This window comes from Mobula hypostoma, chromosome 1 (assembly GCF_963921235.1).
Source record: "Mobula hypostoma chromosome 1, sMobHyp1.1, whole genome shotgun sequence".
Taxonomy (NCBI): Eukaryota; Metazoa; Chordata; class Chondrichthyes; order Myliobatiformes; family Myliobatidae; genus Mobula; species Mobula hypostoma.
The window spans coordinates 211,454,470-211,477,715 of NC_086097.1; the positions used below are offsets into that span (position 1 = coordinate 211,454,470).

A 23,246-nucleotide genomic window follows, 5' to 3' on the forward strand; every position below is an offset into this window, starting at 1 on the left:
TTTCTTGGATTTCCAGCATCTACTGAATTTTTTTTTGTCTTTATGCTAATACAAATACATATGTCAGGATGCTGTTTATTGACAACAGCTCAGCATATAACATGATCATTCCTAAAATACTGATTGAAAAGCTCCAGAACTTGGGCCTCTGTACCTCACTTTGCAACTGGATTCCTGACTTTCTAACTGGAAGACCACAACCTGTGCCGATCAGAGATAACATCTCCACCTCGCTGACAATCCGCACTGGCGCACCTCGGGGATGTGTGCTTAGCCCACTCCTCTACTCTGTCTACACTAGTGGTCACCAACCTTTTTAAGCCCAAGATCTCCTACCTCCACTTTAGTGAAAGGCAAGATCTACCTACTAAATCGTTTAGAGAAAAACAGCTCAGATTGTACTTCCAACTTGAGGCCTTTTATTTGGGCTAATTGTATTTGAATTACACAAAATACTTCTGTCAAACTTACAAATTAATTCAAACAAGAAAACACTGTAACTAGCATATCAAACAGGCCATAGCTGTCTTTCTTTAAGAATATTACAATACTTCACACCTTTAATTCTAATTATTATTTAATTTTATTTCAACACCAAAATAAATGAATAAAAATTGACTGTTGCACTCAGTGTGATGACTGGGGCTGAATAGTTTCTGCTAGTTCCCTGAAATTTGGCTCATAACTACAGACAGCCAGTCTGAGACAGTCCATGAGGTGTCTGCCAGTAAGACAGCTCCTGTACTTAGATTTAATAATTTTCATCTGTGAAAATGCAATTTCACATAGATAAGTTGACCCGAAGTGGGCACTGACTTTTAGTGCTATAAAACCAAAGCGCACACCACACATTGCAGGAGCCCCATCAGTTGTATTGCCAGCAGTTTATGAATGGGGATGTCATTTTCACGGACATATTTTTTAAACTCATTGTAAATATCCTCACCTCTCATTCTCTCTTTTAATTGCAAAAGAGTGAGGAAGTCCTCCTTTGTTGTAAAATCCTGGAAAGCCATTCTGACAAATACAAGAAGCTGAGCTGCTTGCATTACATCCAGGGATTCATCGAACTGTAGTGAAAAATATTCCCAGAGGGACAAGTCCTTTAACACTTGTTGATCCACGTCCTCTGACGGCGACTCTACCCTCCTTGTCACTGTTGCAGGTCCAAGCGGTATATTATGTATTGCGGTTGTGATGTCGTTTTTGTTTTTAAAGTCATTAAAAACAGTCCCTGCGGTAATGGCCATTGCTTCCTTGAATAAATCGCCATCTGTAAAAGGCTCCTTGTGTTTAGCCAAAAGGTGACTTACACGAAATGATGCTTCAATAGCAGCCTTACTTTGAGCAAAATGTTTTGTGAAAAATGATTGCTGGGCCTTGAACCCCGATTTCAGCTCATCAACTTTCCTGGCACGAATTGCGCTCTTTGGGGGGTAGGTGTCTTTAAATTCCTGGTGGTTGGTGTTGTGGTGCCGCTCCAGATTCCCTCTTTTAGTCAGTCCTTGTGTTTGGTGGCACAACATACATACACACTTGTCTTTCACCAAGGTAAATAGAAATTCCTCTTCCCATTCTGGATGGAATTTGTACGTTTTCACCTTCTTTCGTGGAGCCTCTACTATGCTATCAGGATATCACGAGTAAGTGCCGTATATTGATGTTTGCAACAGTCTGTACTCTTATCTAATCTAATTGGTCACTTTGATGCAGCACAGGCTACGCTGAAAACGCGGTGCATGGCGGGAGAGCTACACACATGCGCACTGGGCAGAAAGAACCGAACTAAAACTCCGCAACCCTGAAACAATCTCTCTTTACAAACAGCTCTCAGTAGCGAAAGTATTGCTGTATTACCATTATCCGAATTCATATTACTTATTTTTATAACGTTCACATTACAACAGTATTTGTGTATTTATTTTTGATTTTTCGGGATCTACTGGGAAAGTCTCAAAGATTGACTGGTCGATTGCGATCAACGGGTTGGCGACCACTAGTCTACACCCATGATTGTGTGGCTGGGCACTGTTCAAGTGCCATCTATAAATTTGCTGATGATACAAGTATTGTTGGCAGAATTTCAGATGATGACGAGAAGGCATACAGGAGTGAGATATATCAGCTATTTGAGTGGAGTCACCGCAACAACCTTTTACTCAACATTCCTAAGACCAAAGTCTTATCTTTTCTCCATTATAAGTTCTTATTTGGATATCTGCAGGCTTAAGTTCCGTACCTTTGAAATACCATTCAAACTCATTTTGTGGAATGACTGAAACAGCCGAAACACTATCCAATTCCAATTTAATTAATTTTCCACTCACTTCAGGTGTAAGACATATTGCTTGTCTATCGTTAATTTTCACATTGTAAATCTTAAGACTACTCGGTCCTGTGTTAAACTCATCATTATCAGGTTTTTTTAATCAACAACATGCAGATTAGTGTTCTTTTTGAAACTTACAACTTGACTTTTTCTCTTCCCTGCACAGTCAATTTATTTTTGTCTGCCCGGTGTGTTCTTTGTATGTGTTCTACTTCATTAAATTTTCTGCAGGTTTCACCTTTAAATCTACATTGGTCTGGTGTGTGAGCCCCTGCTACAACAGTAATACAATTTGTTTGGCCAGGCAGGAATCCATCTGGATGCTGCAGTTTTGTTCATGTTGACTTTCATTCCTGATTGCAACTCAGTTGTCTCTCTATCTGCATTTTCCATTGATAAAGTGACTTCAACTGCTCTTTTGAATGTGAGTTGTGCTTCAGGCAGAAGCCATTTTTGAATGCTTTCTTGTAAGCTTCCACCATCTAAGTGATCTCTCCGAGCACCATTAAGCTCATCACTGAACTAACAATGCTCACATAATTTCTTCAATTCAGCCACTTAAGGCGAAATGGACTCCCCTTCCTTTTGATTCTGCTTGAGGAAATACATTTTCACACAGAGGGCTGTGGTTCTGTGGAATGCTCTGCCTCAGAAGGCAGTGGCCAATTCTCTGGATGCTTTCAGGGAAGAGTTAGATAGTGCTCTTAAAGATAGTGGAGTGAAGGGATATGGGGAGAAGGCAGGAAAAGGGTACTGATTGTGGACGATCAGCCATGATCACAGTGAATGGCGGTGCTGGCCTTGCATGGGGTACCTTATCAAATGCCTGTATACCCATGACTGTGTCACCACCCACAGCTCCAGTCTGCTAATTAAATTTGCCGATGACACTACATTGATTGGCCTTATCTCAAGCAATAACGAGGTGGCCTATAGGGAAGAAGTCATCTCTCTGACACAGTGGTGTCAAGAAAACAACCTCTCCCTCACTGTCGCAAAAACAAAGGAGCTAGCTGTGGATTACAGGAGGACAGGCTAACCCCTATTGGCATGAATGGATCTGGGGTTGAGAGGGTAAACAGCTTTAAGTTCCCCGGCATCCGCATCATCGTGGACCTCACGTGGTCTATACATTTCAGCTGTGTGGCGAAAAAGGCACAACAGTGACTCTTTCACCTCAGACAGTTGAGGAAGCTGGTATGGTCCCCAAATCCTAAGAACTTTCTACAGCTTCCTGACTGGCTGAAACACAGCCTGGTATGGGAACTGTACCTCCCTTAGTCACAGGACTCTGCAGAGAGTGGTGCAGACAGCCCAGCGCATCCGTAGTTGTGAACTTCCCATGATTCAGGATATTTACACAGACAGGTGTATAAAAAAGGCCCGTAGGATCATTGGGGACCCGAGTCACTCCAACCACAATTTATTCTAGCTGCTACCATCTGGGAAATGGTACCGCAGCATAAAAGCCAGGACCAACAGGCTCCGGGACAGCTTCTTCCACCAGGCCATCAGACTGATTAACTCACGCTGATTTGAGTGTATTCTATGTTACATTGACTGTTCTATTTATTATAAATTAATATGCACATTTAGACAGAGACGTAATGTAAAGATTTTTACCTCATGTTTGTGAAGGATGTAAGAAATAAAGTCAATTCTTGGTAATGGCAACTGGACACTATTCTACCTCCTAACATGCTTGAACTTCCGGCATACTACTAGTGTCTCCCACAGTGAAGACTGACGTAAAATACTTAGTCAGTTTGTCTGTCATTTCCATATCCCCCATTACTACCTCTCTAGCATCATTTTTCAGTGGTCCGATATCCACTCTCACTTCTCTCTTACACTTCATGTATCTGAAGAAACTTTTGGTACATTCTTTAATATTATTGTTGTAGTGGCATAGTGACATATGCCATTCACGAACTTTTACCCATAACCTGTAATAAATTATGTAAACAACAAAGAATGCTTAACCAAACAATATATTTACGATATTACTGAAATATTATTTTTATGTCAAGTGGTTGGCGTCCATCTGTCTCGAAGGACAATGGGTGATGATCATTACCACAAGCCTTGAGGTGCCCAGTCATCACAATCCCCCTCTCGGCCTCGCCAGTGTAATCCAAAGGAAAGCTTATGAAGCAATACGTTTGGTACCAGCTTGTTTGCAGGAGCTGCCAGAAGGATGTTTAATGGAGTCTAGCTGCCTTAGGGGCTCCACTCCCTATTTGCTGTCTGGCTTTCCTCCCCTAGACCTTCATCTCTCCCAAGGCTGCCCACAAGACAGTGGGACTATTTATCCACAGATGGGGACCTGGTCCACGAGCACCAGGGCGTGTCCACACTCCCGTGGGCCTGCGTGTTACATATGCAGAGGCCAGACCTCTTCCCTGTCCTCTGTAGTTCAGCCTGAGTCCGAAAGCTTTCCATGTGTCGCCAGCAAGGAGGCATTACCTGAGGCTTGCGGTTGGAGAGGCTATGGACTGGCAGGGAGAGACTTACACATTCAGCTCTCCTTTTCACAAGACTGCTAGCCAGTGGTGAAAGCTGAAAATGAGAGTGACAAGCTCTACCCACTGCACTATCACACTAGACAATCATAACAACCATTTTGACACCATGTCAAGTACACAATCCTCTCCTCAATGCTACAGCTGATGAAGCAAGCATGCTATAGAACTTCTTCACTACTCTATTTGTATCATGTCTTTCAAGCTACTATGTGTTATGTTACTTCTGTTTAAAAGTACCATGGGTTAACAGTAAAGAATCATATTTCTGGAAGAATTAAAGAACTTTTATTTACAGTAGTAAACAAACATGTCTCAATCCGCCCACGTGCTGAAACATTCTAGCAAACCCTACGCGTGCTCAGTGCTGTCCAATCAGGTACTGGCACATCATTGCACGTGGTATCGCCACATCTTCCCTTCTGTAAAAAGAAAAACAATTAACAACATTAATCAAAGCAAATACATAATTCAACTAGTCTCCATCAGTCTCTCTAGGGGTTTACGAACACGAGTAGACCTTCTAAGTGGTACACACACATCTTGTGTTTCCTTGTTATTATTTACATGATTTGTCTCGTCTGCATCAGTTAACTGAATCTCTGAAGAATCACATCTTCTTTTCCTCAAAAAGAAAAACAAGTAACAACATTAACCAATAAACAAATCAGCTAACGGAAACTCTGAAGTTGGCTCTTCGCTATCTGGGCCATGACTCTTCTTGTGCTTTTTCTTTTTCTTCTTCTTTTCTGCTTTAAGCTTTTCTTTATGGATCTCAACTAAACTTTTTGGTATACTCTCACATGTCTCCTGGTTAGAATCTGGAATTTCAGGTAAGCAGTTCACGCTATCCTCTTCAGCAATCTGCTTCCACGCTTCTGTTTGGACCGTATCTTTCCAAGTTCCTTCCACTTCCATTTGTAATGAAGTATGAATCTTCTTTTTTTCATCTAATTCATTCATTAACTGTGTAATCTCTTTTTTATGTTGAAACTTCATCATTTCAATAAAACCTCTCAATTCCGTTACTTGTGTTTTCATTTCTTGCTTATACTGTGCCCACTGTGAGCGTTCTTGCTCTAAACGGTGATTAGACTGAATCTCATATTCTCTCAATGTCTCTTTCATTATCGCTTGCATTGAAGCAACCTCTTCCTGCCGTTGCTTTCTCACATCATCAATTGCCTTCTGTTTGGTCGTCTCAGACACTGCAGCAACTGCTTTTATATTCTCCATGTCAGCATTTTCATAAAGCGCATCTATATGAAATTCCTCACGTTCATCTTCAATCACTGCATTTACTTGTTTCATTTCATTTTCCTTCTTTCTACTTCTACAACAGTGTGAAAAATGATTAATCTTACCACAGCTGTAGCAAAGTTTGCCATATGCGAAACACTGATTTGGACGATGTTCCCATGCGCAACGATCACATTACTTTTTTTTCAAATGCCATAGTGCTCTCCGTCGGTTTTATCGACGTATTATTATATTTCTTGATATATTCGCATTTTTTTACAATGTTTACATTGCTGTTTTCGACAAAAAGCCTGCGATATTACGGCCTCAGAAGCTTGTTCAAAATTTAAATCTTGCTCATGCAGAAAGCCTTTCTCTCAGTGCATTATCTCAAAAGCCACTAACTAGTCTATCTTTAATAAGAGAGTCTGTGAGCAATCAGAACTCACACGTTCTACTACGCTTTCTTAACTCAGTCACATACTGATCAATTGTTTCAGCAGCCCTTTGCACACAGGTGAAGAACTTATATCGTTCATACGTTAAATTACGCTTAGGTATACAAAAAACTTCAAACCTGTCCATTATCGACTTTAAATTGAAATTATCTCCATCTTCAAAAAACAAAATTATTATATACCTCTACTGCGTCTTTTCCGATTACATGGAGCAGGATTGCAGCTTTGGTTTTGTCTGCTTTTCCATCAGCTCCGATCGCCGATAAATATATTTCAAATTGTTGCTTGAATATCCTCCAATTCTCAGCTACATTGCCAGTCAGCTGCAATTTTTGTGGGGGTAGTAAACCTTCCACTTCATCGAGTACCGTTCGAACTTATTTCTTTTTTTTCGATTATCTTCGATTCTCGATTCTCCTATATTATTCTTCCAAAACCACTTCTGACACCATGTTATGTTACTTCTGTTTAAATGTACCATGGGTTAACAGTAAAGAATCATATTCTGGAAGAATTAAGAGAGCTTTTATTTACAGTAATGAACAAACTAGGCATGACTACCCGCCTCAGAGTACTGAAATGTAACGTTTATCCAGTTATGTTATATGGCTCAGAATGTTGGACAATATCTAGTAACATGAAGAAGTGAATTGAAGCAGCAGAGATATGGTTTTTGAAGAGGATGCAAAGAATATCATGGATGAAACCAATATCTAATGAGGATGTCATGAACAGAGCAAACACAAAAAGAGAAATAATGTATGAGATCATGAAAAGGCAATGTAACTTCATTGGACATGTGATTAGGAAAGAGGATGCACGGTAATTATGGGAAAGATTGAAGGGAAGAAAGCAAGAGGAAGACGAAGACAAATGATGATGGAGACAGCAGCCAGAGAACTGGAAATGAATACCAATGAATTGATCCACTTGACCCGAAACAGGAGTGTGTGGGCCATGGCAGTCAAAGCTCAAACTGGGCATGGCACCTGATGACGGTGACGATGAATAAACAAACATGTCTTAACCCTGCTACATGCTGAAACATTCTGGCAAACCCTGCACATGCTCAGTGCTGTCCATTCAGGTGCTGGCACATCATTGCACTTGATATCACCCCACTATGTACTTTCACCTCAAGGTCTTGTTGTATGGTAACACTCCCAAGGCCCCAATCGTGCACTCAGAATGTCCTGGTGTGGTATGTCTACATTAAATTCCATCAGCTATTCCTTTCCTAGTTTCACAGATGATCTATATCTGTTGTAACTTTAAATACCTTCTTCACTGTTCACTATATGAGCAATTTTGTTGTCATCTGCATTACTAATCATGCCACTATTATTCTCTTCCAAATCATTAATAAATATGACAAGCAATAAAGGACTTAGTACCAATCCTTGCGACACACCATTGGTTACATGTCTCCAATCTGTGCAATTTGAAAGACCAAACTCCACCCTACAAATCACGCTCACCAACTAATCCCCCTGTCCCTTTCCCGTAGCATCCTCTGCCTCATACTACCAAGTCCATTTTGTGTCCGATTGCTCTCTCAACTTGGGTCTCATTTATTCTAAACTTCTGAACCAGTCTACCATGCAAAACCTCAGTGATGGAGCACCACAGCACAGAAACAAGCCCTTCAGCCAATGCTAAAATATTATTCTGCCTAGTCCAATCAACCTGCATCTGGAGCAAAGCACTCAATAACCATCCCGTCCATGTGTTTATCCAAACTTCTCTTAAATGCTGAAATTGAAATCACATCCTCCACTTCCACTGGCAGCTCGTTTCACTCTCAACACCCTCTGAGTGAAGATGTCCCTCCCCCCATTTTCACCTTAAACATTTGACCTTTCACCCTTAACCCATGACCTCTAATTCTAGACTCACCCAGCCTCATTGGGAAAAGCCTACTTGCATTTACCCTTTCCTCAATCCTTAAGGAGACCAAATGTAGAGTAGGGCCATCTACATTTTGCTCTCCTGCACACACTGAACAAGTTCCGCCTCATCCAATCCCTTAACCCAATGTCAGTCTCAGTTTCTATCAGAGAAAGTAAACTCACCTGTCATTAAGAACCTTGGTATTCCTTCCTATCTGTGATTTCCAAGCACACCCACTCCTCTAATTCCCACTGACTATGGGGGGGGGGGGGCTAAAGTACATTAACATCAAAGTGATGTCATTTATTTTTAATTTCTAAGATCTATTCATACGGCTTCATTGGACAACCCTTGGGAATATCCACCCTAAGTTCTACAGTGATGCTTTCTCTAATCAGTAGCAAGTCTCCCTCCACTTCTATCACACTGGAAACACCTTCACCCTAGAATACTGTGCTACCAGTTCAGTCCAACCCTCAATCACATTTCCATAAACAGGAGCTTAAATGGGTGATTTTCGACTTCTCATGATTAAGGTTCCAACACACCATGAATGAAACAGCAATAAATTCCGTGTGATTGATAAATATTGAGGTGTTGTGAAGCCTCATGGAAGACAAATGGAACAATGTCCAACATCTGACACAACTCAACTTCTTTAAACCATATCGAGTCTATTTAATGACATTCTCGTTTAAATCATGGTCAGAGGTGAAGGGTGGATGCATATTTTGGAAACTAATGGAAACTTTTTTTTACTTCTTCACTTCAATGCATGACGATTTCTCACTTGTCTTGTGTATTGATTTACTACTTCCCGACTCTGTTTATATCAATTAACTAATGATGCTGAAATATGTGCTCTTCTTGCTACTTGAGATCATCCAACACTCTGTAGCCCTTATCCAATCGCCATTCATTATCACCCAGTGCTAACCAACTTCCATCAGCTCCTAACCTGGCAGTGCATACAGTATATTATTCTCATTTTTGTGTTTAAAATCCCCCATAGCCTTTGCCCTCTCTGTAATTTACTCCAGTTCTACAATTCTGTGTGGTCAGTAGACTCCTTCAGTTATGACCTTTTGCACATCTTTTTTTCTTGTGCTAATGAGTACAATAGTGTAATCCCATTATACTTTGATTTGTTTGAGAAGCTAGGTGATACAGCAGACAAAGGTGGTCCTTGTGCTTTCCACAATTAACATGTATCATTAAATATCTAGATATTCAACAATATACAGCATCTTTGTTTTTACGGATATATTAACAATAGTGCATATATTTAAATTGTAGTTTTGTAACTTGCAGATCTGTTGTTTTTACTTTATGTGCAAAGCAAGTAGAAGAACTAAACAAAATACGAGGATTTTGTTTATCTCAGCCCTCACTATTCCAAAGCATTCCAGATCTGACTTTAGTCTTCCATCACTATTAATGAAAACTCATTCACCTCTCCTTACTTACAATGTATTGTCAGGCTGCAATCCCTGTGCTACCAACTCCATTAAACACCGAAATTTAAAATTCTCGGTTTTGTTTTCCAATTCCCCCTTGGTTTCATCGTTCACTTGCTCTGTAAACATCTGCAGATCGATTACTTTCCAACTTTTGCTGCATTCCCTATTCCCTCAATTCTATCCTAAATTCTGGAATTCCCCCTCTAAGTCCTGTTAAAATGCTCTTTGAAATGGGAAGTATTACCATGCCACAGAATCGCCAATTATTTTAACTGTTATACGAGATGCTATTACCCTAAAGATAGTTAAGTTTTTTTTCCCAGAGATATACCGTTATTTTCACTTTTTATATCTTTAGTTATAATTTACTACAGTATTTCAAGATGGGAAATAATAGTAATAAATTCGGTGACATTATTTTGCCTGCTTTTGAATTACGAACATATAAATTTCTTTACTGTTTTCTCACTGCCCATCTACATGAACAGTGATAAAACATGTTCTACAATATTATTTTTAGACGTAGCTGTTATAAAATGACCTTAATTATGATAAAATACCTACGTATATCTGCAGCAAATATAAAATGCACAGGGAAAGGAATAAATATGGTCGCCGTATTTTGTGTATTTTTAAAGAGCCACAGAGAATTCACACTTTCTGTTGTTTTGACGCCTACTGCCTTTTGAGTCTTAGTCTTTTCAGTAAATTATCACCCACTGCAGTACGCCTCCAATTTTCGTTGATAAAGGGGGGAAAAACATTTTCTCCTTTGACTTAGGCGACTGAACCATTAAATAAGGGGTATGAACCGTCGTGCAAATTCAGCTTGCACATTCGTTGGAAGAATAATTTTGGGCAGGTATTCAATGCAGTTACAAAGCCAGCAATTTAGAAGTGAACTATTTATTTTTTTTTAATCCGCCAGGCGGGGCTGGAGCTGCTAAGAGGCGTTTTCCTCGCTGTGCTGGTTTTGCCGGTTGTGAGTGTAGTGTGTGTGTGGAACAGTTCACAGTCTGCCTTAGCGTCGCTGCTGTGCCGGGATACATCGTGCGATACATTGTCTCGCGTTCACCGCGATCCGGCCCACGTTCCAGTCTCCCCGCACCACACGGCAGCCGGCTTCGGGTCGCAGATTTCCTTACTACCGGTAGGTCGTCTTTTCTTAAAAAAATGTAAATAATTGCAACCAAGTAATTTACTGTTTCGGCTTGACTCGATGTCTGATGCCCTGTTCCTGGAGCTCAGCTGTGGTTCAGATTCGTCGGTGTACACGCTGTGTGCGGGGAAACGACAGACAGCGAAGCGAACCTGGAACAGTTGCTGTCATTTATTATTTTTTAAATTACTTCTCCCTCTCTCTTTCCTCCCCCTCCCAAGTGCATAAAGGCTGGAAAAGCACGTTCGCTTTGCTAGATATAGCCTGTCGCTCTTTTGTGTGGATGAAGTGGAAAGGTCATGATAAGAATATGGGGGGGGGGGAGAGAAAAGGAAGTTGTGAATCATGTCCACCCGGCGTTTGTTTGTGAAAACGTTAACTCCAAGTGGCACTGCGAACTGTTGTAAAAGGCGACCGAACACTACTCGCGGTTCGGTATTGTTCGTTGGGAAGCCGGGCGGCTGGCTGCTGGGGTTCACACTGGGCTAAAAAAAAGCCAAGGGTAACTGTTTAAAACAAAACCGCGCAGAGCAGGTCGGTTTGGGGAGGGGGGCCTTCGAGTTTGGGTGCCTGCTTCCTTCAAATTCAAATGAATGTAACTGACTGTGCACGCTTGAATCTGTCTTAACTTGGGCAGTTGGTTGTGGTGGAGCAGGAATATTTTGCATCTAAAACAGCGCGATGTTTTGTGCCAATGTACAGTATTTTAAACATTGCTTCTGTTACATAAGCCTCACAAATAAAACACTTGAGAAACGGAAGGAGCGGATTTCAGAGTCGAGAATCCTAACTGGTCAGACCCGTGGTCATTTCTGGCGATTATTCCCGTGAAGGCCAATAAGCTTTCGGTAGAGGACATTTATATTATATCGGATATATTGAAATCAACTTCGAACAAGAGCTTATTACTTTTCAGGACAAGCAACCCATATATAGTTTCTTGGAGTCTTGAGCCATGCTGGTGGCAGGGGGGCGACTGATAGGAAATTAGGTTAGTGCTTTACGAAGTCTCTTAAAGTGGTGTTTTATGACATCTTATCTTCACAAAGTGACAGGAGGGGCCCACAGATCTTAGCTTGCAGTCGTGGACCTGATGCATCTAATGGAGGAGCACGGGAGAGGGCTGGATATGTTTGCTGTAGAAGTAATGGAAAGACTAACAAAAACGTGCAACATCTTAAAGCATTTTGGGGAAGTTACATTCCTGAAGCAATAAGAAATCTGTGGTACATATGGAAAGGCCATCTGCACTTGGCATATGACACTTGAATTACAACAAAACCGAGCAAAACATAATTAATTGTTAAATTATTTCCAACCTTGATAAAGAGAATCTTAGACGATATGCATTGTTAGTAGTAATGTACTGTAATAATTTATGTACCTAGTTAGCTCAACTGCAGCTTACAGTTCGGGATTTCCTGTTCGTTGGATGTTCAGAATAAGATGGTTTAGAGTTGAAGGATTCTTTTAAATAACTCGGCTATTGTAGGAAATTGGGAGGCAAGAGATTCAACAAGAAACAGGTATTTACCCCCAAGGAACAAGGTAGTTGTATCCCCCAGATATCAGATCTTGTGTTATGGCTTTCAGGCATAATGGAACATGTATCACCTTAATTGTTAACAACATTGGATCTAAGTAGTGTGGGTATGAGTAGAAAGTTGCAAAGATAATTTATTTCAGTAGTGCATGGTATTGTTGGATGTGGATTCATATAGGGAAATGCAAGGTTACCTGCTTTGAACAATAGAGGAACCAGTTTTTTCTCTCTCAGTGACAAGAAATCAGTAGATTAACAAAGATTAAGGGGTTGAAGTATAGAAAATGAGTTGAGTAGAATGTTATCCTTCATCTTGCAATACAAAGGTGTGTGAAAGTTATCTTAATTGTATAAAATTGTGGTAGGTCTTGTTTAAAGAGCTGCCTGAAGGGATATTGACCTTGGAGAGGGTGTCGCTCAAGATAACCAGAATGGCAACTGAAGCTAAATTGAACTGTGGTTGCAAGGAATAGATTTCTGTTTTCTTCAATATAGAAGATTATTGTAAACAGCTTTATTACATTAACTTTAATTAAATTATTCAGTGGGGTAAGTAGCGAGAAACTATTTCCTGATGGTCCAGAATAAGAAAGCTTATCATTAAAATTACAACCGGGTTATTAGGGGATGGCAGAGAGCATTTTGTCATGTAAAGTTAATGGAAAATTGGAAATTCCACTCCCTATAACATCACCACCACAAAAGTGTTGACTAGCTTAACTGAAAAAATCAAGTATGATTTTATACATTTAAGTCACTATTTTTATTGGAAGTTGCTTTAACCAAGCAGCTTTCCCTAGCTTTGTCAATGTCCATTCTTTCCAAATAAGAGCACGAATAGCTGTTCACTGATTTTGTTTTGGTGTGGTGTTCAACTCCATTCACTTACACCAGCTATTGCCAGAAAATCATCACATTGAATGGCATGTTGCCCGTCTCAACACCCTCGATGGCTGCTTCTTGCTTCGTTCTCCAATATTAGAACCCTGTGAATCTCAAGTGACCGGAAGCTGAACTAGATTGACATATCAACGCCCTGCGAGAGTGAGGACTGCATTCAGTTACTCTCTTCCTTCTCCCTGTCCCCTGCCTAGGTTTCCCATAAAATTATGACCATTTGCCATTAATTCAATGACAAATTTGCCAATTGCCTAAACTTTCCACAAACCCAACAGTGTGAAGCACAGAAAAGTTTACTTTCTCTAAATTTAAAAACTATAATAGCATTAAAGTATACAATTAGTGTCCACTTTATTAGGTACACTTACTTGTTAATGCAAACATCTAATCAGCCAATCATGTGGCAACAACTCAATGCATAGAATCATGCAGATATGGTGAAGAGGTTCAGTTGTTGTTCAGACTAAATATCAGAATGAGGAGAAATGTGATCTAAGTGACTAACCATAGAATGATTGTTGGTCCCGGATGGGATGGTTTGAGTATCACAGAACTGCTGATGATCTGGGATTTTCACGCTTAGGAAGGCAACAGTAACTCATCATGCATTATAACTGTGGCATGTAGACGAGCATCTCGGAGTGTGTTAAAGTGGAATCTGAATAAAACTCAGGAGACCAGCTTGTTATAATTACAACAGTTTATTGTGCACCCTCCTGCAGGAGTTTGAGACCCAGTTGTCAGAGGGAAGGCACGTAATACTGCCACCATCTGACAAGTGGGCCCACTTAGGTTACAACCGTATATTTATACATAGTAAGCCCCATACCTTACTGTTGTAAGATGTTATTTGAACTGGTACACCCACCAGTTGTTCTGTCGGTGCAGAACTTAATTACTTAGATAAGAGAGTCCGCTAAATCGAGACTTAATGACAGATGGATGTGCTGTCCAGTCCTTATCAGTTATTCTCTTTGCTAGGCCCTGACTTAATTACAGATGGATGTTCATTCCTGTCCTTATCCATGAACCCTCCTCCCCCTACTCAAACGAGGGTAAAATGTGCAATGTTATCAAACTTCTCAATGTCCTTCTGCACACCAAGGAGAACTGGTAATGAGCCTGTCTTAGCCAACGGCTGAAGACAGAGTTTACTTCAGTTCAAAAATTCCTATTCAGTCCCAATTATTCTTTTAGCCAGAGGTTACATAGGTTCAAAATGTTTTTTTTATATCCTCAACTTCTCAAAGTGTACAACATTGGACGTTGAAATGGATGGGCTACAGCAGCAGAAGACTGCAACTATGCACTCAGTGGCCACTTTGTTAGGTACGGGCGGTATGTGGTTAACTCAGCATTACTGGGTCGGTGTGTGTTTGTGGTTAACTCAGCATTACTGGGTTAGTGCATATTGTGGTAATGCCTGCCCTACATCAGTGTAGGGTCCCTACCACTACAAGGGCTACAATGTTTTGAGAAGACCCATGATTTTTTTTTTGGCTCCACCAGTGAAAAGGTGAAAGCAAGTGTGTGCCCAGATGCTTTTGAACATAGAACAGTACAGCACAGGACCCACCATGTTGTGCTGAATGCGTCAAGATAATGATACATAATTAAACTATGGTCCATGTCCCTCCACTCTCCGCGTATTCATGTGCCTGTCTAAGGTCTCCTTAAATACCTCTAATGCATCTGCCTCTACCATCACCTTTGGCATTACATTCCAGGCATCTACCATTCTCCGTTAGCACAAAACTTGCCAGCCACATCTTTTTCAAACTTTCCCCTTCCTCACCTCAAAATGTATACTTTCTAGTATTTTGACCTTGGGGATAAAGATACCAGTCGTCTATATCTGCCTCTCATCTTATAAACTTCTACTGGGACTCCCCTCATCCTCTGCCTGTAAGGATAGAAAGGAAAGTGCCATAATTTAAAACTTTTTGGGTGGATAGCTAATGGGCCATAAATTTCATCAGTACAAGTGTTCTAATAATTGAAGAATGCCTCATTGACGGTTACTTTTGCTCCCATTTATTAACACTAGTACATTATCATAGAAGAAAAATCAGTCTCTAGGTTTCATGCTAGTATATAACTGTCATTGTAGTTCAAAGATTATATTCAGTGGTAAAACATGTTTTGGATTTACAGCCACAGATTGCTAACCTTTTCCCCTGAAATATAGAAATACCCCTGTGAAACAAAAAGGACTGTATTGCATGATGTGAAAATAAATGGATAGCTGTAGATTTGACCAACGGTGAACTATATACTTACTGGATGCACTGTGCAAGTCTTGGTAGGCAACACTGAAGTTGGGGAGAGGAGTGTTGGCATTGAATATCACCTACACTGCATCACATTTTCCGACCTGCAAGGTGAGATCAGAATCAGTAACTAAATTTGGCTTCTCGTTATTTAGTCAGTCATCTCTATTAAATTTGCATGACCTCAGGCTGGACTGCTTTGTCCAATACGTTTCTAAGGAGGGAGGGTGGCGGGGAAGTGGTTCATTAAATAGAAAAAGTTAGTACACTTGTCTGCAATCTAAATGTTTACATTGTCCATGGATTTGGTAAGTGTTTTTTTTAAACTTGAATTTTCTAATACTTAGAATCAGAAACTGATGCAGGTATGGAAAGAAAGAAAATTGATAAAAGCTGTGAATGAATTTTGATTCTGCTTGTGTGGTCTAGCCACTGTTTGGTGCATCGCTGTATGTCATAGTCATGTCATAGTTTATAAAATAGGCCCTTTGGCCCATCGAGTCTCACTGACCATCGATCACTAATTCTTCATTAACCCTATTCTTAAGAAGCTTCTTCCCACATTCTCATCAATGCCTCCCCCACTGCACTGATTCAATCACTCACCTACACTCAGGACAAGTTGTTTTGGTTAATAAAGCTGCCATGCTCATGTGATATGGGAGGAAGCTGGAAACCCATGGAATCAAAAGGAGAACGTGCAGACTCCACAGAGACAGAACCTGAGGTGACGAATGAACCCAGGTCTTGTGCAGGATGAGGTACCAGCTCTTAGCTTCACCACAATACCCTCCCCTAATCTTGTGATTTACCTCTGAAGTGTATTGCAGATTTAGATCTGCCATGGTAAATAAATGTGGGAGAATGCAATATCATCAGTTGTGGATACCGTCATCTTTCCAGCTTGTTTTAATTATGTGGAAGTCAAGTGTTATGCTGCCAATTGTGGGATACTAACACTCAGTCGCTTACAAGAAGGCTAATAGTAAATATTAATGTTCTGACAATACTTTTTTTCCCTCTTAGAGCAGATATGAATGCATAGTAATCCTATTTTATTATCACCTCTGATTATTGCAATGGCCGTTCATTTCGTGTGCGAATGAGCAGAAAGTGATTTTCCTAGCTGATCAGTCAAACTGGATGATAAGCATTAAGTATTGTGGGCAGGCCATGTGTAAGCCAAATATTGAAAGGCTAAACTGATTAGTTTCACTCTAAATATCAGATTCTAGATTATTTGGCAACCTTGACGATTTGCACCACTGACTCTAAACAGCAAAAAGGTCAAATGCAGATGCCTGACTTGCCATGGTAGCTATTGGCCCCATAATTTCAAATTTCTAATCTTGCAATCCATAGATTGCATTTACTTTCTGTTTAACTTGCTAGCAATTAACATAAAATATTAATACATTAACATATTTAAGGTCTTAAGTTTCTTGGAAGCTATTAGTTAAAATCTATATGTTTTTGATGATGTTATTGAACTGTGAACTGGAAAAATTTCAGGATTTGTTTCCATTTTTGAAGATATTGAATTGTAAAACTGTTTTGATATTGAGCAATCCTGCCCTACTTGGAAAATGTGCTCATCTTCAAAAAGACATCAGAGGCATGAGTCAATGGATTGAAATTCTGGTTGGATAAACTGAGCCCAGTTTGAGCTATCTTCTGAAAGCAAAATCATGTTTGAGCTTATTTGGTGCTGTTTTCCTGAAAATTAATCCATTTTTATACTCTGTGAGATTACTTTAGTTTTTAAACTAATAGCTGCCAAAACCTGGAACTTAAATATTTTAATACATTAATGTTTTCAGTCTATCTTTATTCTTTTAGTTGTAATAGGAAAGTAAAATATAGTAAAATATATTTAGAATATCTCTTTCACAAGCATGGCCTAAAATATTGCAAAATTAGAAAAGTGTAAAGTTATCAATTTTGGTGTATGGAAGAGAAAAGCACAATGTGTTTTTAAATGATGGGAGATTGGGTAATATAAGTCTTCAATGAGATCCAGGTGTCCTTATACACGTCAGTGGAAGCCAGTGTGCAGGAGCATCAAGCAATTGGGAGATTCAAGTGGTCTGATGGGCATTATTATAAAAAGGATTTGAAAACAGGAGTTAAAAATTTTGGTGAGACGGCACCAGGCACATTGTGTACAGTTTTATTCTCCTTATGAAAAATGGGATGAATTTGGCACAGCTGGTTACAGAGGGGGAAGGTTTGCTTTATGAGGAGAGATCGTGTAGACTGGGACTGTATTCATTAGAATTTTGAAGAATGAGGTTGAACCTCACAAAATTCTCCGAGTTAGATGGGCTAGATGAAAGTTGGATGCTTCACCTGGTCAAGGAGTCCTGAACCAGGATCAGAATAAGAAGCATTCTAAACCAATATGGATAAAGTTCTAGATATTATAGAGTGAATGATCATGCAGGAAGATAGAACTGAGATGGAAGGTCAGCTATCATGCATACTACTCCTGTTTGAGAAGAAATCATTTATGTTTCATTAAATTAGAAAGCAAAATCTTTGCTTTCAGCATATTTAGGTCTATGTTTAAATGCAAGTTCTTACAGACATTCACGATTTTTTTTTGAAATTCTTCATGTGGAGCATTTTCAAAGTAACTGAATTGGTGTTCTAATTTTTGTCTTCAATTTCTAGGTATTTCCACTATTATTGTTGTCTGTAGAATAGTCAATGTGATCAGCTTCTGTAGTTAAGGAAATGAAGATTTGAGAAAGCTGCGGAAGAATGATATAGTATACTTATCTTTTCAATGCATCTTGTCATAAGTCATATATTACTCCTGAGCTTTTTATATACTAGCTTTTTAAAAATCATGTCATTTGCTACATTCAAATTAAAAAGAACCATCTGCTAAGCTCTTTCCATTTTTAGTCAGTACTGGAATTTCATAATATTCAGTTGTTTAGGATTGTTCATTTGTTTATAACTGTGGCTGAATTTGTACCATATTATGGGAAAATGGTTTTATTTATAAAGCTTTTGAATATATTTTCCATTGTATAGTGTACCTTGTGCTGCTTTTTCATTGAGATCTTAAACTAAGGCTTCAAAAGCTCTCTTAGATGGATTTAAAAGGTAGCAATCTTTTGAATAAGGGAAATTCTCCCAGCCCCTGACCAATGCTTATTCTTTAACCAAAATTGTTCCTTTTTTTTATTCAAAACGAGCAATTATTATTTCATTGCTATTTGTGGGAACTCATTGTACACAGACCAGCTATGTTTCTTACACTTGTAACAACAATAACACTCAAAGTACTTATGTTTTTGTAAAAGCATTTTGGTGTTCTGAAATTTTGAAAGGTTTATAGAAGCTTTTTTTATTGTCATAAAATTTTACAAGGGAAGAGCCTTTTTAAGAAAAGTTTGAATAAATTCAGCAACAGTGTGGGAGAATTTAACTGTTTACCATTGGAAAGATTTCAAAATTGATTTTTATATTGCAGCTCAAATTAAAAGCATGTAACCACATTGAATGTTACATTGATTCAATCTTGCATATTGCAAGGATATTTCTTGTGCTGAGTATTGCTGAATGCGCCATGTTATAATGTATAATTATCACGTGCACTGCTTCAAGTACACTTGGGTAACATTTTTATAGCTTGCAATATTAAAGATGACATATTTAGAATATTCATTTTAAAATTTACAATAGCTTCATCATGAAAATATAAAAAAAATCAAATCAGAATCGGGTTTATTATCACCGACATGTAGTGTGAAATTTGTTAACTTAGCAGTAGAGGTTCAATGCAATACATAATCTAGCAGAGAAAAAAATAAAATAATAATAAATAAACAAGTAAATCAATTACATGTATTGAATAGATTTTTTTTTTAAAAAATGGAAAGACAGAAATACTGTATATTTTTTTTGAGAAGTGTGAGGTATTGTCCAAAGATTCAATGTCCATTTAGGAATTGGATGGCAGAGGGGAAGAAGCTGTTCCTGAATCGCTGAGTGTGTACCTTCAGGCTTCTGTACCTCCTACCTGATGGTAACAGTGAGAAAAGGGCATGCCCTGGGTGCTGGAGGTCCTTAATAATGGACGCTGCCTTTCTGAGACACCGCTCCTTGAAGATGTCCTGGGTACTTTGTAGGCTAGTACCCAAGATGGATCTGACTAGATTTACAACCTTCTGTAGCTTCTTTTAGTCCTGTGCAGTAGCCCCTCCATACCAGACAGTGATGCAACCTGTCAGAATGCTCTCCACAGTAAAACTATAGAAGTTTTAGAGTGGATTTGTTGACATGCCAAATCTCTTCAAACTCCTAATAAAGTATAGCCACTGTCTTGCCTTCTTTATGACTATATCACTATGTTGGGACCAGGTTAGACCCTCAGAGATCTTGACACCGAGGAACTTGAAACTGCTCTCTATCTCCACTTCTGATCCCTCTATGAGGATTGGTATCTGGTCCTTCGTCTTACCTTTCCTGAAATCCACAATCAGCTCTTTCACCTTACTGACACTGAGTGCCAGGTTGTTGCTGCAGGACCACTCCACTAGTTGGCATATCTCACTCCTGTACGCCCTCTTGTCACCACCTGAGATTCTACCAACAATGGTTGTATCGTCAGCAAATTTATAGATGGTATTTGAGCTGGATCTATCTCTTAATAGTCATAAACAGCTTGAATAAGTCAGTCCTTTGCACAAATTTGGAATAGAGTTAAGCAGTTTGAAATTTAATCAGGTTTCATCAGATCTCAGTAGTTGAGCACTGGGAGAACAGATCTGAAGAGAAATCGGTCTCTGAGCTGTTGGGTCTTTACAATCTCGTTTACAATTTCCAGACCAATTTGTGACCAGTCCTGTTCCGTTGCTTTGATAGGAGTGGTTGGTAAGAGTTTGTTCTCTGCATTGTGTTATATGAGTAAGTAGTATATAACTCTGCAATTCTCATTAATAAATTTTCAATAACATTGTTGATATTTCATCAGTGTTTATAGAACAGTACTTTTCTGATCATTGCTTCCTAAATATGCACATCCCATTTTAGATCCTTTAAAGAATGATATGCTGATCGCTAAGCTTTGGTTAAAATAGGGCTTAAGTATGTAATAATATATTCCAGTATCTATGTCGGAGATATCCGAAGAATATTTGGTGTTCAATTCTTACTGAAAGGTGGGGGTTGGGAAGAGATTACATGACAATCATTTATAAATTGAATCTGAAGTTCTCTCTACCTCAGAAGAAAGATAATGCATATCTGGAATATCTAATAGGATTACTATGGTGCAAATGGTAGGAAGTAACATGTTTGATTTACTTCTGCTGTTTGAGTTTCCTTGCCCCCGTCTGATGAAAGCAAAATCTCTGTTTGGCTTTTAGCCACCCACAGCCACCAAGTCCTTGGTAACCTGCTGTCACTTCAAGTTGGAATCTGCGATAAAAATGCTTCCTCCAAATTGCTTAACAGGGATGAGAGCTGCAAAGGACATGGTCAATCAGCAGTTTCACAGAAATGCTTTCTGTAGAGTGCTTTGATGCAAGTAGGAGCAGAAATAAGTAATTCAGGCTGCTCTGCCATTCAGTATGACTCTGGGCCAATCATCGGCGTCAATTCCACATATTCATTCCCCCCCTTTACTACTTGTATAGAAATCCATATGTCTGCTTCCTGGAATAGTACTCTGCAGCCCTTTTGTAGAAAATTCCACTCATCTCAATTCTACATCGCTTGCACTACAACCTGAAACCATGACCCCTTCTTCTAGATGCAGGGCAAACCTGCTCTCAGGTCCAGTGTGTGTAGTCTTTTCTGTTTCAAATAGGTCCACTCTTTCTTTAAAAGGCGATTCTGCCAGAGTTCCAATTTTCTGTAAATGTTCCAATGCTAAAGGAAGGCATTTCCATGAACATTTACTCTTTTTTTTAAGCAGTTGATTCAATCCAATCAATATCCATTGTTTTTTTCAGTGAGAATCTCTAAATTAGTTGTCTTTCTCAACGAGCTGATGGAATAACAGACTGCCTCATTTTTCTACATAGTTACTTGGAATTTTATTGTGTGAAATTCTTTTCAAAATTGTATAGAGGATTTGGCAAGGAAAATCTGTCCTTTGTGTTCTTTTTTATGCAGTTTTTATTTATACAGTTGATTTTTACTTGGGTAAAGAAGGCCCACAATGTCTTTGCTATTCTCTTTCACAATTTTTCTCAGTGAATACACTTTCTGCATGTCTCTCTTGTTTGCAACTTGATATAAAACTAAAGATTTTAGATATTGAGAATAGTGTTATGTGTCAAGTTAACTGCAAGATCTTCATCGGTGTGATGACTTGTATAATACTGAAGAACAGAATTGTCACATTTTTGTTTCTTTGTCCTACCAAAGACTTTCTTACAATCCAGTAGGCTCATGATAGTTTTTTTCCAGTTTATGTGCTTTCTTGCAGTATGCTGTGGTATTCTTGATTAAATATGCATTTGCAGACACCAACGACAGAAATGGCATCTATGTGCATGTGGAAGTTGGCCCCGAAGTGTTCAGTTGTTGTCAAAGGATAATATTTAAATGAAAAGGAGATAGTGAAGTTTGGACTTCAGGTTTTTGATTGTTAAATGACTTTCCACCATTTTGGGCTATTAAAAGGGAGCTTTTGGAAGGGCGGTGTGGTCAACTATTGCAGAAGCTGCTGAGAGGTCGAAGAGAGGTTTTAGCCTAAGCTGTGTTCCACAGTGTGATTAGCGCATGTACATGGTCTATCTGCTAAATATATTCAGCTGTAAGGGCCATAAGCTCTAAAATTCCCTCCTAAACCTTGCTGCCTTTTAATCTAATCCTTTTAAAGACCATATTTAAAACTCATGATTTAACAGAGACTTTCTTGTGTGACCTAGTATCCTTAATTGATGTGTCTGATAACATTTCTACGGGACACCTTAGGATGTACATTATGATACTTAAAAATACTAATCCAAAAACTAAATGACAGTTAAATGCATTCATTCATTCCCACACAACATTTGATGATATGATCAATTTAATCTGGAAATTATGCAAACATTTTAAACTGCTTTTGCTTATAAGTATGTTCGGCCGAGATATAGCCATACAGCTGCATGCTGAAAAGACAACATACTATAGCTGTATCTAGAACAAATACCAGAATGTGCTTTATAACTAACCACCTAAGAAGTTGGTGTATAGAATAAGAACAAATGGGTTACAGGTAATATTGAAAATTGGTTGACAGACATGAAATAATAGGTAGCATGGGTCTTTTACCAGGTAATATGCATAGCTTAGTGGGGCAGCAGGGAACAGTGCACCCACCTAGTATCGCCTAGTCCCATTTGATAACATGTGACCCATATCCCTCTCAATAGTATTGGTCCAGTGACTCCAATATGATTATAATTAAGTTATGTGAGTGGGCGCAAAAGAGTTACCTTCCCCATGCAGTAAGGCTGTTCAACAGCT

General features: G+C 39.1%; 1 protein-coding gene across 3 annotated transcripts in view; it reads left to right on the forward strand.

Moving 5' to 3' along the window:
- The first annotated feature begins 10,860 nt into the window (after window positions 1–10,860).
- The window catches only part of fam110b (family with sequence similarity 110 member B), a 185,017-nt gene continuing 172,631 nt past the window's right edge, over window positions 10,861–23,246 (forward strand). For all 3 annotated transcript variants that reach the window (XM_063041908.1, XM_063041917.1, XM_063041899.1), the window contains exon 1: window positions 10,861–11,048. The gene's annotated coding sequence lies outside the window, so the exon portion shown is untranslated. The remainder of the gene's footprint in view (window positions 11,049–23,246) is intronic.